The sequence below is a fragment of the Bos indicus x Bos taurus genome, chromosome 27 (genome assembly GCF_003369695.1).
Source record: "Bos indicus x Bos taurus breed Angus x Brahman F1 hybrid chromosome 27, Bos_hybrid_MaternalHap_v2.0, whole genome shotgun sequence".
Lineage (NCBI taxonomy): Eukaryota > Metazoa > Chordata > Mammalia > Artiodactyla > Bovidae > Bos > Bos indicus x Bos taurus.
The window spans coordinates 2,783,383-2,798,485 of NC_040102.1; the positions used below are offsets into that span (position 1 = coordinate 2,783,383).

Genomic DNA, 15,103 nt, shown 5'->3' on the forward strand with positions numbered 1-15,103 from the left:
TGTAATGCCATCAAAACAATATAAAAATATTAAGTGACCCATTAGCAATTATTCACAGATAAACCCTTTAATGAAGCACAAGACTTGGGTTCAAATTCCCGTTTTGCCAAATTATCTTAAATAAATATATGATCCTTAAGGTATCTTCTCTAAAATTAAGCAATAACAGACATGGCAGGACCAGGTGTTTGCAGTTTAAGTAAGAAATGCATCTGAAGGAATTAAACCCTGGAATCAAAACAAAACTGGATGTCCTTCCATGTGGATAAACATCCTACCAAAAAAAAGAAAAAAGAAAAAGCCCCATTAAGAAATGTCTCAGTATACAAAAAGATAAGGACTCTAGCATTCCATTTATATGAGGTGTCAAATATAGTCAAATTTATAAAATAAAAAACTAGAAGGATGGTGACCAGAGGCTAGTGGGGTCAAGGGGAAATGGGAAGTTATTAATTCAAAGGCATAAAGCTTAAGTTAAGTAAGATAAATAATTTCTAGAGATCTGCTATACACCATTGTAGCTTAGTCAATAGCAATGTACACGTTAAGATTTTTTTTAAAGATACTTTTCAAGTTAAGTGTTCTTATCATCCTCATAAAACTTGCTTCCAATGAAAAACAAGGGAAAAAATGTCTCAGTAGAGAATTTGTTGGGGCTTCCCTGGTGGGTCAGTAGTAAAGAATCTGTCTGCAACACAGGAGCCTCAGGAGACGCAGGTTCGATCTCTGGGTTGGGAAGATCCCCTGGGGGAGGGCATGACAACCCATTCCAGTATTCTTGCCTGGAGAATTCCAAGGACAGAGGAGTCTGGTGGGCTACAGTCCATGGGTCGCACAGAGATGGACACAACTGAAGTGAATGAGTACACATGCATTCAAAGAATTTGTTACCACTGTAATATGTTAATTATATTTAGAAGAAGGCTGGTGCTATTACATTTCAGAAATGCATCTTACAGGAAAAGATACTTTGCTTTAGAAAAAAGCAACCCATCCAGACTGGAGTCAGATGAAAAACTTCTTTGCCTCCAGAGCTGCCTCAGGAAACACGAAGCCTTAAGGCTGGGAGCAGTAACGGAATGTGGTCGCAGCATCACAACTCAGCAGGTGCATGAGGAAATGCGAGAGGCATACCTCGGGTCTGAGCACACCCGATCCCTTCTTCTAAGCCTGCTGTATGGCACTGAATTCAGGGCAGTGTTGCTTTATAATCCTACAAGCCTGTTGTTACAAGAGGAAATTCTGCCTGTGTCCATTTGACAAGCTCCAAGGTTGAGGTTGACAAAAACGGGAATGAAAGACAGTCTTTTAGAGAAAATATGAATAGTTGCCCATGTAATATGTAAAGTTATTAATAGGTAAAAGATAATGAAAAAATAAACAAATGCTGTCTTTTCTTGCTTATGGAAAAAATTCTGGTCTGCAACGTCACAGTGGACATTATTCCAGTAACATAAGAGCATCTCTCACACTTGAACGTAACATCCTGGGATCATCACAGATGTCTATAAAAATCATCACATCAGGGTCAAATCAATGTGAAAAGACCTGGATTAAACACAATTCACCATCTTTCTTGTCCAAAGGGGACTCTCAGCTTACTAAAATTTAATATGCAAAATGTGCTTTGCCTACTTAAGAAAATTTAAAATATGTAGAATTTTCCAAATTTATCTGATTAGGAAACCCTTTTGCACAAAGTATCCAGGGCAACTAGAATTCTATGGAGGTAATTTTGAGAAAAGCTTTATAATGACATAATATGTATTATCTTTTAAAAAAATAAAATGTAAACAGAATTCTAATTTCAATGTCTGGTTATAGCAGTTATTTAGAATAGCTATACTTTTTAGACACATCCCTTCATAATTTCATTGGCCTTTGGTCATTGTTTAGACTTCTGAGAACAGACTAAATAAGAGAAAAAAATCTAAATATTTGGTTTGAAAACAACTATTCTCTCTCTCTGTTCTTTATGCTAGGTCCCAGTCTTCAGTTCCCCTTATTTACCTAAATTTCAGTTCTCATACTTCTCATCATTCTTTCAATACATTTTTATTGAATATCTATGTGCCATACACTACTCCAGGTACCAAAGATACAGAAATTGCGATTGACAAAGTCTCATGGGGATAGCAATCTAGTTAAAGGAGGACAAAATGTTCATCGCAGCGCTGTTTATAATAGCCAGGACATGGAAGCAACCTAGATGCCCATCAGCAGATGAATGGATAAGAAAGCTGTGGTACATATACACAATGGAGTATTACTCAGCCATTAAAAAGAATACATTTGAATCAGTTCTAATGAGGTGGATGAAACTGGAGCCTATTATACAGAGTGAAGTAAGCCAGAAGGAAAAACACCAATACAGTATACTAACGCATATATATGGAATTTAGAAAGATGGTAACGATAACCCTGTATACGAGACAGCAAAAGAGACACTGATGTATAGAACAGTCTTATGGACTCTGTGGGAGAGGGAGAGGGTGGGAATATTTGGGAGAATGGCATTGAAACATGTGAAACGTCATGTATGAAACGAGATGCCAGTCCAGGTTCAATGCACGATGCTGGATGCTTGGGGCGGGTGCACTGGGACGACCCAGAGGGATGGTGTGGAGAGGGAGGAGTGAGGAGGGTTCAGGATGGGGAACACATGTATACTAATTAAATAATTTTCTATTAAAGAAAAAAAAAAGAAACAAATTGATCACACTGAATGTCCTTGGTTGAAGGAAGGATAGGAGAAGAGAAAAGTAAAAACATGGGGAGAGGAAATGACATGACATTTGGTGCTTAGTATGTTACTCTCTGGGCTTCCCTGGTGGTTCAGTGTAAAAAAAAAAAAAAATAAAATAAAATAAAATAAGAAGAAAATGAAAGTGTCATAAGTACTGTGAGCAAAATAAACCAAGTGGTGTGATTAATAATAGGTTAGGGAGCGCTGGGATTTAAGAGTGTGTTCATGTTTTTTTGATCCTCTCAAACTGGGGTGCTAGTGTCTCACACAATATTTTGGGCATGATCAAACATAAAGGAAGGAAAATGATATTATTGTTTCCCCCTAGCATCTACCTACTTTAGTTCCAAAGCCTGTCATTCATAGTTCTAATGGATGCACTCCACCCCAACAAAGTATCTATCTTTTTCATACATGCTTTTCATACATCTGATCAACTTAAGGCATTCTTAGTGAATCCTGTTAATGTTGACTGGTAGATCTCATTTCTAGCAATATAATATAGATTTATTATCCAAAGTAGGAGAAAATATAGCCAGAGTTGCTTTTTGGAAGTCATGAGAATGTCCATTAATAGAAATATGATTGACTATATTATTCCATATGCATTTCAAAGAATACAATGTTTCTTCAAAATGAGCATAATATGTAGCAATACAGAGAATAAAAAGATTTTCTACAAAATTGTTACCTCAGGTAACTCTTAGCTTTATAAGTATCTGAATCTGTGTATCAGGAAAAATCAGCATAAAGCTATTTTTGGAGTGCTAATAGAATCACAAGTACACTTTTGTTTCTATATTACAATAATTCTACCACTTCTGATTTTATTACAAGTTAACTTTTAAAATGTTTTAAGATCCTACTATTAGATTGCCCCTTTGTTCTCACTCTCTGAGACAGAACTCTTTCACACCTAACAGAGTTCATACCCTCCTCCGATTTTCGTCAGACAAAAATTAAAAAAGCTCTTCTACCAGAGGTGAGGATTCTTCCTAATGTTCCATAATCACTGTAGGGTTACCACAGAGGATCTAGTCCAGAAATCTCTATCTGGGTTCTGGGGAAATCTGTCCAAAGTATGTACAGAATCCATTCCTTAATTTCTTGCCTGAAACCTTTCAACAAATGATTGAAAATAACAACTGATAAAATAGCTAGGCTTTTCTACTTTCAAACAATAAAAATCACTAATAAGCAACCTCTGTTCTTGACTATGCAATGAAAAACAGAGCCACTGATGGGTAAATTCTGCGTTGTGATGAACAAGGCTGAGCTTGAAACTGATGATGACCCAACTTCTAATTTATTATTTCAACCTCTTGCTTTGGTTTTATCTAGTGCATAAATTAGTCCGATTTAAAATCCATGCACACTTTCAACTTCAAATACATAACAAACTAAGCTTTTATTTATGATTGGATTTTATGATTACTATGTTTGAAGACATACATATAACATTAGGAAAACTAATTTGGTTTTCTGGAAAGTACTCAGAAGAAAATAACAGAAAAAAATTATTAGTACCTTCCAACTGGCAAATGAATTCAGAACACCTTAGATTAATTTTGTCAAACAAGTTTGACTATTGTGAATAGTTGGAAATTATCACAAATAATTTAGACAACTGATTTTGTGTAATCTCAAGATAAACAGTGATTGATAACAAATATCCAAATGGCAACTTTTAAGTTAAATAGTTGAAGCAGAGTGATTTTGTATTTTAAATAGAAGAGAAGAAGAGAGAAAATAACATTTTTTTACCTGCATTGGTTCACAACTGGTTATGGTCTGGCTTTTAGCATGAGGCGCCCTACTAGTCATAAAGATGCACGGTTGAGCTAATGGGAGCAAGGGATACTTCATCAAACAACTATTGGACAATGAGGTAAATAAATATAAATTATTATGGGGAAAAATGATTTTACCTTTAGTGAAAAGATAAGAAATTGAAAAGGCCAGAAATTGAAATTTGTGTTGTATATTTAAAGATTCATATAATTAATTTGTTGTTCTTGTTGTTCAGTCATTAAGTCATATCTGACTCTGTGACCCCGTGAACTCCAGCACTCCAGGCTTCCCTGTCCTTCACTATCTCCTGGAGTTTGCTCAACTTCATGTCCATTGAGCCAGTGATGCCATCCAGCCATCTTATCCTCTATTGCCCCCTTCTCTTCCTGCCCTCAATCTTTCCCAGCATTAGGGTCTTTTCCAGTGAGTTAGTTCTTCGCATCAGGTAGCCAAAATTTTGGAGCTTCAGCTTCAGCATCAGTCCTTTCCATGAATATTCAGGGTTGATTTCCTTTAGGATTGACTGGTTTGATCTCCACACTTTCCTTTCAGTATCTGTGTACTAGAGTGAAACCCACCATAGAAAGCCCTGTTGGTTTCAGAGCTGGTGATTTGTTCAGGGAATAGCAAGTAGCCGGGTTTGTCCTAAAGAGTGCTGCTCCAAAGAGGTGCCCATTCCTCCCTGCTCCAGAGGTTTTCCCCTGTAGACTCTGGGATTCTGGGTGCTCTCCTGTTCCTCCTCTCCTCCTTTTCCTCTCTTTGAGGTAAGCTTTGCTCTTTCATTGTTCCACATAATATTTCATTGGAGAAATAAACTAAAGCTGGGAAAAGCTGGGAAAAGAAGCCCCACAGAGAGGCAGCTCCCAGGAGAAGGCTCCCCAGGAGAAAGCCTCACATTTCATTCACCTTGAAATCCCTCACTGCCTCCAGCAGAGCTTGTTGCACTTACAGTATCCCTGAGACTACACAGGACAAACAGGAGACAAAGACATGAATTCAGCCGCCTTGCACCTCACACTAAATGTGCAACCAGCCACCACAATGCAAGACTCCAGGAGTAAATTCCAAGGGTGGCGAGGGAAACCCACCTCAGGAGCCACCTTGCTAGCCTCTGTCTGCAATCACGTGCCTCTATTTCAAAAGAAGCTATTTTGGATAGCCTACTGATTCTTTGATAAATTGGCCATACTGCACTGGGGAAAGGAACTCTGATGCTCAACTGTATATGCTCCACCGATGGCAAGACCTGGCCCTAATACATGCAGACTGACTTCAGGCTGCAAGATGGTCCATGGAAACCAGCCCCTCCCTCCTAAGGCATCATCAGAGGTGTCACGCACAGCCTTGCAGACAATGGCATCATTGAGAGATGCATGTGTGGCTGCTGTGAATATCACAATCCTTTTATTAGCCTTTTGATTTTCACACATTATGTGTCATTTCTGGGTCATTTTTCTTCTTATAGTGACAAGTTTTAGACTCGTCTCGTCAAGCCTTAAGGCAATTTAGTGTCACTAAAAATGCATTAGAGAGTAGATGGAACTCTCTAGCCTAAGGAAAGAAAAGAATCTAATATTTCATAGGATTTTTAGATATTATATATTAATAAAAGCACAACAAAGGCCCCTGACAGAGATCTGAATACAAGCAACAATAATGGTGTGAACAGGGCTTCAAATGACAGGGACCTGCAGACTCTGAGAGATCTCAGATGTGTGTGTACAGCATTTAGAAGAATCTTCCCATGAATCTTCCCTGTGAATCTTCCCATGAGCAAATTTAATTTGCATCTTCTGAGTATGTCCTAAGTTCATGAGGATCCATTATTTAGTAAACAAGATTTTTTCATCTGACCAAGTAGAAACACGAAATCCTTAAAATTCACACCCACCCATTTCATATAGGTGGCTTTTGTTGTTCAGTCACTCAGTTGTGTCTGACTCTTTGCAACCCCATGGATTGTAGCATGCCAGGTTTCCCTGTCTTCCATTATCTCCTAGAGTTTTCTCAAATTCATGTCCATTGAATTGGTGATGCTATCCTACCATCTTATCCTCTGTCATCCCCATCTCCTCCTGCCCTCAATTTTTCCCAGCATCAGGGTCTTTTCCAATGAGTTGGCTCTTTGCAAAATATTGGAGCTTCAGCTTCAGTGTCAGTCCTTCCAATGAGTATTCAGGACTGATTTCCTTTAGGATTGACTTTAGGAAGACTCTCAAGAGTCTTCTCTAGCACCACAATTCAAAAGCATCAGTTCTTCAGCACTCAGCTTTCTTTATGGTTCAACTCTCACATCTGTACATGACTACTGGAAAAACCATAGCTTTGATTAGATGGACCTTTGTTGGCAAAGTGACATCTCTGCTTTTTAATACACTTTCTAGGTTTATCATAGCTTTTCTTCCAATGAGAAAGAGTCTTTTAATTTCATGGCTACAGGACCAAGCCAAGCTGAGAAAAGGGTGGATCAGGGATCCTAGGGAAAGCAGTAAAAGTGTCTTGGGGCAGGTGATGCTGAAACCACAGCAGGCCATGTAGGTGTTCAGAGTCACACCATGAACAGCACCTGCGCAAATGAGTGTTCCCTGGCTGCCCTGCACATTTCTGTGCCGATGTGGCTTTGCTGGCCAGTGTGTTTGCTTCACCTTCTTTCCACATGGACTCATGCCTCATGATTACTTTCACCTCTGGGGAAGAGAGGTGGGAGGCTTGTCCCACCTCGGGGTGTTTGCTCAGGTCTCCTTCTGCCTGGGCTGGTCCCACCCCAGTACTTCACAGGCTTAGACCCTCTCCTCATTATCCTCTGAGTGCAGCTCTGAAGTCACTTCCCTGGAGCCTCTCCCTGCTCTTCTGTCTCCAAAAGAAGAATGCCTTTCCTGCTCAATGTTCTGGTTTGTCCTAGTACCTCTGGAGCATGTCATGATTCTGAGGGCTCAGCACATTTTGGAAAGGAAGGAAACTCATCAATTAATAAGTACAAGGATGACAGGGATGGGTCCTTCACTTCCCAACCTGTGGCCCCCACTAGTGATCTGAGCTTCCTCTCCGTGCTTCCTGTGGGAGGAGTGACTACGAGCAGAGAAATGCAGGTGTGGAGCTGCCTCCCTGCTCGGCTCCATCAGGGCCCTGGCTCCAGCTCTCCCCGGACGTGCCCTGCCCCTCTTCTCGAGAGGTCCTTGCTCCAGGCCCAAGGACCTCTCACTCCTTGTCTCTTGCCTTCTATCCAGATTTGCTCTGAGCAAGGTTTGATGTACTGTCCCTACACTAGACTATGTGATGGGACCAGATGGTGAGCTCTCTTGCCCACCCAGAGGCAGCTCCACTTCGTCAGAGCAATAAGTGGCAGAGCAACATCTTGGTCCCTAAAATCCCTCAAAAGTCAAGGAGAGGGGAGGGTCCCCCACCAGGCGGGCACCCTCTCTGCTTCCCACAAAGGGCAGCATTTGTTCTTGTTCTTATTGAACACTTAACAAAAGTCTGCTCTATAAAGAGAGCTGAGGAATTAATTTAAAAACACATGCAAAAAACTGTAGATGGCATCAGTAAGCTAAAAACTGATGAATCCTCAGGTTCCTAATCTTCCCACATGTCTGCCCACTTGCCTTTCTCCTGTCCTTCTCTCCTCCATACGTTTACAAACAGGAAGATTAGGAAGTGCTCTGGATCAAATTTAGGAGGGTGGTATGAAAAGAATGCAACCAACAGGCGAAGTGGGCAGAACAGTCAAATCCAAAACCACTTAACAAGTCATGCTTTCTATTACTAGCTGGATTCCCTGGTGGCTCAGATGGTGAAGAATCTGCCTGCAATGCAAGAGACCTGGGTTTGATACCTGGGTTGGGAAGCTCCCCCTGGAGAAAGAAGTGGCTACCCACTCCAGTATTCTTTCCTGGAGAATGCTATGGACAGAGGAGCATGGCAGGCTACAGTCCAGGGGGTTGCAAAGAGTCAGACATGAGTGAGAGATTAACACTACTTTCATTAACTAACTAGCTACCCCAGAATATAAATACAGAAACATGTAATTAGCCTCTAATTAAAATAAATAAACTAATTTTAAAAATAAATACAGAAACATAGAAGATGTCTAAACCTGCAATTGTCAGCAAGTGTCAAGTGCGTCAGAACTCAAAGGGAGCCTCACAGAGGTTCTGTAGAATCATATTAGACTTTGGCAAAGGCATGACCATGGGACACAGAGCTTTATAGCTTTGATGGACCACAGGGATTATCATATTCTATTTCTGTCCATTCTTTACAGATGAGGAAGCCAAGAAACAGAGAAAGAATCTATAGTAAAGAAGGTCATTTTAAGGAATCTCCAGAGGGGACATGTGTATACCTGTGGTTGATTCATGCTGATGTATGGCAGAAACCAACACAATATTTTAAAGCAATTATCCTTCAATGGGAAAAAAAAAAAAAAGAAATGTAAAACAAGGTCATTGTAAAGAGTGTTAATATTTAAACGATCTCTGAAATCTCATTTTTGGCAGTCATAATAATGTGGCTAATAAAATAATCAACTATCTATTGCATTTTGAAATTAAGAAATTGATGCATGCTTCAATAACAATGAACAATTCTCCCAGAAAACTACTTAAATGGATATTTTGACAAAAATTAATTTGCTATTACAGATACTGTGAAGACTGGGAGAGACAGAGGGAGAATGTTCCATGAATTCTACTCAGTGGATTCTTCATTAGAAACAGTTTTAGCCAGATAAATGGGATCTGAAACACTGCAGTGTGCCCTTTTTCCAAGGGACAAAAAGGTTTCAAATAGAGTGAACAGAAAAATACTGGTTGTGGTATTCCTTTAAGCAGTTCTTAAAAATACAGTCAGTGCTCCTTGAAAGGGCAGTCAGATCAGATCAGATCAGATCAGTCGCTCAGTCGTGTCCGACTCTTTGCGACCCCATGAATCGCAGCACACCGGGCCTCCCTGTCCATCACCAACTCCCAGAGTTCACTGAGACTCACGTCCATCGAGTCAGTGATGCCATCCAGCCATCTCATCCCCTGTCATCCCCTTCTCCTCCTGCCCCCAATCCCTCTCAGTATCAGAGTCTTTTCCAATGAGTCAACTCTTCGCATGAGGTGGCCAAAGTACTGGAGTTTCAGCTTCAGCATCATTCCTTCCAAAGAACACCCAGGGCTGATCTCCTTCAGAATGGACTGGTTGGATCTCCTTGCAGTCCAAGGGACTCTCAAGAGTCTTCTCCAACACCACAGTTCAAAAGCATCAATTCTTCAGCACTCAGCCTTCTTCACAGTCCAACTCTCACATCCATACATGACCACAGGAAAAACCATAGCCTTCACTAGACGGACCTTTGTTGGCAAAGTAATGTCTCTGCTTTTGAATATGTTATCTAGGTTGGTCATAACTTTCCTTCCAAGGAGTAAGCGTCTTTTAATTTCATGGCTGCAGTCACCATCTGCAGTGATTTTGGCAGTAGTCGCTGGCAAATATTTTTTCTAGACTACTTCAGTTTTCTAGTAATAGTGAAACTTCAGTAGAAAGTAAAGTGCCTGCAGTCAGTAAATGGCATAGAATAGTATTACGTTCCTCAAATTTTTTTTCAAATTCTAAAAGCACTTTTAAGCTTGTCAGGGGACTTTGGTGCTGGAAATCAAATGCAAGGTGCTAGGAAAAGCCTTTTTTTTCCATTTCTCACTGACTATGTAAGTTTTCCTTTATGTACCCCAGTTTTCCCTTCCATCTGATGACACATAACTCCATCTAGGACCTCCTAATTTCATAATGTGTATTATGCAACAGGTATTACATATATATATTATAGATATACACACAGAGAATGGATGAGCAAGGTCTTCTGTAAAGAGAACTATATTCAGTATCTATGATAAATCATAATGGAAAACAATATATACAAATGTGTGTATATGTATAACTGGATCACTTTGCTGTACAGTAAAATGAATAAGACATTGTAAATCCACTATACTTTTGTATTAATACATTGTTAGCTTGAGTGATGACACACAAATATCAATAATATAAATACTTGTTTTGAAATACTTAGTTTTGAGTCATAATTATCACTTTTTCAACTCCCAAATTCCATTCTGAGCATAGGTCATGTTTTAAGAAAATGTCATTCATCTATTCTCTGACCAAGGGTGTTAACTTAATTGGTTTAGCTGAGTACTAATGAGGCTATGATTGTACATCCCTAGGGATAGGCTTGTTAGTTTCAATTTAATGCAATTCAACAGGAAAATAGTGTCTACCCCGTGGTGGACACAGTAATAAGAAATGAAATCAATAGTCCTTCCTCTTTGGGATCTTGAGATCTAACGTGAGAGAAGCAGACATCTAACATAAACATATGTTTCTATTATTCTAAGATGAGTCTAAGATGATAGAAGCATAAATAGGTGTCAAAAGCACCGGGAGAAGCTGAAACAGCAAGATGAAGTGATGTGGGAGTGCCCTGTAAAATGGAAGCCAGCTGTGTGGATGGAAAGATTAGGACACACAGAGAAGATGAGGATAGTCAGCATCTGACAAAATAAACATGCTTCTGAGGCTGCTCTGTACCAGCCTGCCCTACCCCACTTGCATCTCTTGTCAACTGAGAACAACTGTCAGAATGGTGTGGGTGTCGGGGGATGGAAAACCATCCTTGATGAAGGATGTGGCAGGGGTGGAAGAAAACAGGAAGACAGAACCCGAGGGCATGGAGGCCACTCTGAAGTGGGGGGCGGTTAGGATGGGTACCGCAGCTCATATCAACCTGGGACTGCTGCTAAATGCAGTTTGGTCATGAAGGTTGGTGAGAGGAGCTCAGGAAAGGACAGACATCAGGGATGTCCCTAAATTCAATTACAGGGTCTATTATATACAATAAAAGATTTTAACAATGCATCTTAGGAACCTAAATGTACGTAAAGAACTTACAACATGATGTACATAATATTTATCTAAATGGATGATATTTATGTCATATATACATAAAGGTGCTATAATATCTAGCAGTGAGTAGCAAGTCTGCTGTCAAGCTATGTGGATTCTCTGTGCAAATCAAAGTTGTTCATTTCAAACTTTGAAGTCAATAAGATCATTTCAAATCTCAGCTCTAACTGTGATTAGATACCTTATTATGTTGACATTCTGAATTTCAAGAGTTGTATTTGCAAAATAGTGGTATTTATACCTGCCTATACATAGGTCAATGGAGAAGGCAATGGCACCCCACTCCAGTACTCTTGCCTGGAAAATCCCATGGATGGAGGAGCCTGGTGGGCTGCAGTCCATGGAGTCGCTGAGGGTCGGACACGACTGAGCGACTTCACTTTCACTTTTCACTTTCATGCATTGGAGAAGGAAATGGCGACCCACTCCAGTGTTCTTGCCTGGAGAATCCCAGGGACAGGGGAGCCTGGTGGGCTGCCGTCTATGGGATCACACAGAGTCGGACACGACTGAAGCAACTTAGCATCAGCAGCAGCAGCATACATAGGGCACATCTCCTACTAGCATAGGAAACAGATGAATAATAAATGCAAGAACCCATCCATAAGCTCTCCATCCCCACTCCAGCTTCATCCCCATACAGCAGTATCTGTACTGTTCCATCAATCCATTCATTAATATTCAGTTTTAATAAGTACACTTTGTCTTTAAGAGGGCAACTGATGGTGAAGAAAGCTGTCAGAAAATTGTTCACTAGTTGATCTAAATTCAAATAGAAAAGCTTTGTATTTTAGGCTTCCATTATTTAGAATTCTTTATAGATAATACTGGAGTGAATATTTAGATTTTCTAAGGAAAACAAAAGATTTCCAAAGAAACAAGAATAATAGTATAAATAAAATCAGATGAGGAATATTTTACCAACCTAATAAAGTGTACTCGTTTCAAACAAAAACAGCTCCAAATTATACATAATTACAGTGCTAACTACAAATGAATTCCATCCACTCATCTTGACAATGTTGGTTATTAGTTTGGATTATATGTTAGTCATTCGTTTTGATTATAAGAATTTAGAAAGAACTGAATTGCCTTTCATTAAAAACAGTCTCAAAAAGACTTCAAACAATTAAGAATATCCCTCTTCTCTGTTCAAAAAGTGAACGTTTACAGTGAGCTTATGCTAGGCACATGGATATGTCATTTCAATAAATGAGTATAAGATGTATTCACATAACTCTGATCTTCCAGTTTGTATATGAATATACATAGATGTTACTCTCACATGACTGAAGGTGAAGTCACTCAGTCGTGTCTGACTTTCTGCGACCCCGTGGATTGTAGCCTACCAGGCTTCTCCATCCACAGGATTCTCCAGGCAAGAATACTGGAGTGGTTTACCATTTCCTTCTCTAGGGGATCTTCCCGACCCAGGGATGGAACCCGGGTCTCCCGCATTGGAGGCAGACGCTTTAACCTCTGAGTCACCAGGAAAGCCCGTCACATGACTGGAGGCAGTCAATAAACAAACAAAGATGGTGCACATCTAATTTCAGTGATCTCTAGAGGTGATGGTGGTTTAGTCACTAAGTTGTGTCTGACTCTTATGATCCCATGGACTGTAGCTTGCCAGGCATCTCTGCACATGGAACTTCCCAAGCAAGAATATGGAAACGGGTTGCCATTCCCTTCTCCAGGGGATCTTCCTGATCCAGGGATCAAATCTGGGACTAGTGAATTACAGGCAGTCTCCTGCAATGCAGGCAGATCGTTTACTAATTGAGCCACCAGGGAAGTCCCGCCTGATCTCTACATAGTCCCTAACTACCAGTAGGGATGATATGGAATTTTAATTTATATTATACTATCTTATCAGGTATTATAACAAATATCTGAATAGCATATTGTTATCTTCCTATGTTCTTTCTCACCATAATCCCAACAATAATTTTTATGTTGCATAGAGTCACCAGTATTTCTAGTGCATCTCTTTTCAAGATGTGACCCAAAAATGCCTGTAGTGAGTAGTGAGACCCTTTTACAGGGTCTGGTATTTTTATAATAATACTAAGATCTTCCTTTTTCTGTGATACAATTCAAATTGTCTAAAATATTAAATTTTTAAAAATTTGTATCTGATACCATGAGTTTGACAGTTTCCCATTGCGTAAAGATTTTTTTTCTGATAACATATGTAATGACATTAAACAATTGTGGTATCTTTGATGTTGTATAGTCAAATGTATCAATATGTGGAAGAACTCATAACTCGATGATTTATTATTTGCCAAATGACCAAAGCATGGTGGTATAAAATCATGCACATATAAAACATTAATTCAAGAAGGAAGCTAGATCAACAGCTTTTAATGTATGACACATTTATTGTTATCGTTTCATATTTCACAAAGCAGCTAATAATTTAGAAAATATAATTACTATTTCTGTTATAGTATAAAAGAATATGAATAATTATTTGAGAAAAGTATTAAAATATCCATTTCTTTTTCAACCATATGTGAGGCAGGATTCTTTTTTTTTTTTATATTTTATCCAAAACAACCTAGTGCAACAGATTCAATGCAGAAGCAGATGTACTGATCCATATGGAGGGTTACCATACTAATGCTAATTAAAAGAAAGCTGCAGTAGCTGTGCTAATAGAACACAAAAAATATTGCCAAGAGTATAAAACAGGACCAAGGATAAAGTGGATCACTTCGTAACATCAATATTCATTAAAATACATAGCAATTTTGAACACATATGTACCTAATAACAGTGCTTCAAAACACACGAAGCAAAATCTGATAAAACTACAAAAAGAAATAGACAAGCTGACAACAGCAGTAGAAGATTTCAGTATACCTCTCACAAAATCAGCTGGAACAAGTGACCACAAAATCACTAAAACCATTAAAGACTTGATTGCTACTATGAACTAATTTGACCTAATTGACCTTTAAAGACACTTCACCCAACTATAGTAGAACATACATTCTTTTCCAGGGTACGTGGAATTTTTTCCAAGGAGGAGCATATTCTAGGTCATAAAATCATTATTAATAAATTTAAAAGGATTCAAGCCATAAAAGTATGTTCTCTGACCAGAGAGATCCTTGGAAAATCCTTAGATATTTTGAAACTAAATAGGATGCTTTAAAAATAACCCACGATTAGCAGAAGTAATTACAAGAGAAAGTAGGAAAGTATTTTGTATAAGAGTGAAGTAAGCCAGAAAGAAAAACACCAATACAGTATACTAATGCATATATATGGAATTTAGAAAGATGGTAACAATAACCCTGTATACACAACAGCAAAAGAGAGACTGATGTATAGAACAGTCTTTTGGACTCTGTGGGAGAGGGAGAGGGTTGGATGATTTGGGAGAATGGCATTGAAACATGTATAATATCGTATATGAAATGAGTCACCAGTCCAGGTTCGATGCATGATACTGGATGCTTGGGGCTGGTGCACTGGGACGACCCAGAGGGATGGTACAGGGAGGGAGGAGGGAGGAGGGCTCAGGATGGGGAACACGTGTACACCTGTGGTGGATTCATGTTGATATATGGCAAAACCAATACAACATTGTAAAGTTAAAAAAAAAAAAAG

General features: G+C 39.2%; 1 protein-coding gene across 3 annotated transcripts in view; it reads right to left on the reverse strand.

Moving 5' to 3' along the window:
• The window catches only part of CSMD1 (CUB and Sushi multiple domains 1), a 2,076,272-nt gene that overhangs the window by 578,369 nt on the left and 1,482,800 nt on the right, over positions 1-15,103 (reverse strand). The gene's annotated exons all lie outside the window — the stretch shown is intronic.